Genomic DNA, 4,933 nt, shown 5'->3' with positions numbered 1-4,933 from the left:
GGTCTCTTCAGGGTATATTCCCAGTAGTGGAATTGCTGGGTCAAATGGTATCTCTATTTGCAACTTTTTGAGAAAGCACCATACTGCTTTCCACAGGGGTTGCACCATTTTACACTCCCACCGAGCTTCACAACCCTTGCCCCCAAGGAGCAGCTGGGTTTCATCCTCTCCAGGACATATTTGTTTATTCTTTCTTTTTTTCTTTTCTTGTTGTTTAGTGATGTGCCATCAAGTCACTTGAGTCTCATAGCAACTGGTCCCTCCTGGCAATATGCCTCTTGTATGTAAGTCAGAGCACCAAAATTCTTGCTTCCAGGAGGAGCTTGGTTTCACCCTCTCTAAGACAAACTGTTTGTTCTTTTGGTGGTAAATGGTATATTCAACAGTCTTCTCTAGCACTGTGATTCAAAGGCATCAATTCTTCTGTCATCCTCAGTGATTCCCCAGCTCTCAGATGCAAAGCATACCTACAACCTGAATCAGGCAAACTTAATTTTTAGATTAGTCTTGTTGTTCTCTAGTACTCAGAAGAGGTCTCTAACTGCAGAATTTCCCAAAGCTATTTATCTTTTGATTTCCTGACTGCTGGTGACAAACTGTTTAATGTAGACCCAAGCAAAATGAAATTATTAAGAATCTCAATCTCTTCTCTACCTATCATGGTACTGCCAATTGGCCCAGTGATGAGAATTGTTGTTTTTTGGATATTGATATGTAATCCATATTGAAGTCTCCAGTCTTTGACAACACTTCAAACCCTCCTCAGTTTTGAGGAGCAAGATTGTGTAATCTACGTAACACAAGTTGTTGATGAGTCTTCCTCCAAATGTGATGCCTCATTCGTCTTCATAACATCCAGTGTTACCTTCCCTCCCAAATTGACTATTTTAGAAGTTACCCCTAATGCACACTAAAAGGCCACATTTTCTTAGAATAAGTAATATATCCCTATGGATAAATCTTAAGTTTACAAAACACATATGTTAGCCAGTGATTATTCACAGTACAAATGACTCACTGTAGGGCTACATTAAGATTCTGCTCTTTATATTTATGTAATTGATTATATTTTTAAGCTACTTTATAGAAAACCAGAGAAAGCAGAGACCCTTAATGCTAAAAATTTCTGAACATCTATTAGAATAAAGATTAAAATAAAAAATTAATTAAGATTTATTTTATCACATCCCTTTCAATCTTTTTTACTATAGAGGAATCCCACTGGTTTGGGGGATTTATGTCTTGGAGAAAGTGCAGTGAGAGTGCTCCTTGAAGGCAAAGATGATAAAAGATTTGTCTCACATACTTTGGGCATGTCGCTAGGATAGACTATTCTTTGGGGAAGGATATGATGCTTAGAAAGGCAGAGGGTTGGCAAAGGAGAAGGAGATCCTCAACCAAGGGGATTTACACAATGACTGCCACAATAGGCTCCAGTGTGTAAGGAAGTGTGAAGGTGGCACAGGATAGGACAGGGTTGCAATGTGTCATACTTTTTTTTTTCTTACTTGTGCTTTAACAAAAGTTTACAGAAGAGTTGGATTTTTATTAATCAGTGGTTGCACATTTTCCTCCATACTCCTCTAGTTCACTTATAAAAAAATAAAACAAACAAACAAAAAAAACCAACACAACAGTTCATTCACTGTTGCATAATTTCCTCCCCCTTTTAGTACGCTTAGCTATGCACTTCTTATTATTGACTGTTGTCATAAAAATAATGCCTAATCATATATTCCGTTTAAACAGTTCTTTCCTTCACCTGTTCCAATGTATGTATTCCTTATTTTACCCCTCTTTTCCTGGTTTCCTCCCACCCCCCTATGTCAGCTCTGTTTTATAACAGTGGTGTTATGCAGTATTTGTCCTTTTATAACTGAGATATTTCATTCAGCATAATGTCCTGCAGGGTCACCCATGTTGTGTAATATTTTATGAGTTCCTTGTTTTTAAGTGCTGTGTAGTATTCCATTTACCATAATTTTTCTATCCATCCATTTGTTGATGGGCTCTTAGGTTGCTTTCATACTTTTGTTTGTAAATAACACAGCAATAGACATGGGTGTAAATATATCAGTTTAGGTGGCAGCTCTGGTTTCTTTAGGGTATGTTAAAAAGGTAAACAACCCAATTGCAAAATAGGCAAAGTATGTCAATAGACACTTCACCGAAGAAGACATTCAGATGGCAAGCAAACACATGAAAAAAAGTTCCAAATCCCTATATCTCAGAAAGACACAAATAAAAACAGATAGGAAGTATCCTCTCACACCAGTAACAATAGTAAAGTTCAGCAAAGCAGGAAACAACAAATTCTGGTGAGGCTGTGGAGAGATTGAAAACCTTATTCACTGCTGGTGGCAATGTAAAATAGTGCAACCAGTATGTAAGGTGGTATGGCCCTTTCTCAAAAAATTAGAAATAGAAATGCCATTTGACTCAGCAATTTCACCACTAGGAATAGACCGTAAAGAAACCAGACCTATGAGTCATACTTGACTTGACGGCATCTAACAACAACAATAATATGTGTTGTTGTTTTCAGGTGGCATTGGGTTGACTGTAATTCATAACCACCTTATTAGCAATGGATCTTAACCTTGTCTTAACCTGCATCACCCTCTTAAAGTGTATTACATTTGAATCCATTATTATAGTCACGGTGTCAACTCATCTAGTTAAGGGTTTTCTTCTCTTTCTCTGATCCTCCACCTTGCCCAGCATGATGTCTTTTTTCCAGAGACTGGATCTTTCTGAAAACATGCTTAAAGCAAGTTAAGACAAAGTTTCACCTCCCTTGCCTCTAAGGAGCAACTTGACAGGAAATCCTCCAGGACAAACTTACTTGTCCTTTTATCAGTTGTTAGGATACTCAGGACTCTTCTTCACCAAGATGCCTGGTCAGAAGCATCAATTCTTCCATATCCTTATTCTCCCCAAATTCCAGACGCAAAGGAAACAGTGGAAAATACCATGGCTTGGATTAGGTGTACCTTAGTCCTTAAACTGATGTTCTTGCTCTTTAGAACTTTGGAGAGTTCCTTGATCTGATTTCATTATGATTAACTGGCTATAAATTGTCAGGGTTTGACTTTTTAAAAAAAAAATTATTACTTTTTACTACTCTATCTTTAACGGTTGCACAATGGATAACTAAATAAATTCTTAGATATTTTTAAAGCTGCTTTCATGTATCCATATCACTATGATGATAAGTTCCTTTCCCTACATGCAAAAGACATACTACTTCAGCCTATAGGCTGATATAATAAATGTAAAAAGAGGTCCATCAATACTTATAGTTGAGCGAAAGCTCCAAAGGATTTATACTATTTATTGCCATCAAAAATATCTATGCAAACACAAACTTACGAAGGAAATCAGAGAATTCACTGGATTAGTTGTTAAACACCTGTCTCTGCAGATGCATGATGAGAACTAATCAAAAGGGCTATGTGACAATGTTTATCCAGATTTTCCCAGTAAATGTCACAACATGAAAATTATAAATCTGCATTTTTAAGAAGTTCTAATTAAATAAAATGAAACTCTGAAAGTTGGAAATAAATGTAAGTCAATTAAATGTCTAAATTTGTTACAATGGGCAAGCATTTTCAATGGATGAAAGAAAAACTGAAAGAATTGCAAGATTCTACAGGCAAAAGAGGAATTTTAAAAAATCAAGATAATGTAGATGGAACAAATGAGGTATTAGAAACATTAGAAAAACAAGAAGTAGCAATCCAGACTATTAGGACCAGTGTCTCAGAAGCACTCAATGTGTTTGAGGGACCGAGGATCAGAATTGAAGAATAGAGCACAGAATCAGTGAAATAGAAGATTAGGAAAAAAGAAAGAAAGAAGGTGAAGAAAGTCTAACTAACTAGGGAAACTAGCATGGGTTATCCACAGTATGTATAACATACATGTAATTGTAATTCTAGATGAGAAAGAAGTGAAAACATGTACTGAGAATGTTGTGAAAGAGTTACTAGAATGAAATTTTCCAGGTATCATTAATAAGATAATATACATAGTCTTTGCAATGACTTGCTATGCATCAGAGAGCTGGAAAATGACAAGGGATGATAGAAGGAGAGTTGGTGCCTTTGAGCTGTGGTGCTGGATAAGAGTATTGAATGTACCATGGACTGCTAGGAGAACAAACAAGTTCGTCCTGGAGAGGGTGAAGCCATGTTACTCCTTGGAGGCAAGGATTCTGAGGCTTCTTCTGACATACTTTGGACATGTTGCAAGGAGGGATAAGTCCTTGGAGAGAGACATCAAGCTTTGTAGGGTGGAGGGACAGCACAGGAGAGGAAGATCCTCAGCGAGATGGATTGATTCAATCACTGGGGTAATAGGGATAGGTGTGTTGGAGACAATAAGATTGGCAAGGAATAGAGCGAGCAGGGTTTATGGCTGTTGTGTATGTGTGTTGTATATGTTGCTATGAGTTGCAGGCGACTCAACAGCACACAACTACAACAACAAAAAAAAACAAAAAAGCTGAGCAAACTCCATATAAAATATATTCCGAAAGAAGAAAAAAAACAACCAAGACATATCCTAGTAAAATTAGCCAGAATCAAAGAATAGAATTCTGAAAGAAGCTAGGGAAAAACAATGTTTAAAAATATAAGAAAAGCAAGTAAGATTAAATGCCAATTTTTCAGCAGAAACTATGCACATAAGAAGGTAGTGGAATGACACATATATCAATCCTTCAAAAAACACAACAATCAACCAAGATAAATGTACGTAACAAAATTATCCATCAAATCTGATGTACAGATCAAGATACTCTCAGAAAAGCAGAAAATTAATTTGTAAATATAACACTAATGTTGCAGGATATATTGAAGGAATTCTTTTATACAGAGACACCACAGAACAGAGGATGAATCAAAGTAAACATCAACAATACCAAAAA

This window comes from Elephantulus edwardii, unplaced genomic scaffold, assembly GCF_000299155.1.
Source record: "Elephantulus edwardii isolate Elephantulus edwardi_28Jun2011 unplaced genomic scaffold, EleEdw1.0 scaffold00085, whole genome shotgun sequence".
NCBI lineage: Eukaryota > Metazoa > Chordata > Mammalia > Macroscelidea > Macroscelididae > Elephantulus > Elephantulus edwardii.
This window is presented reverse-complemented; position numbering follows the sequence as displayed.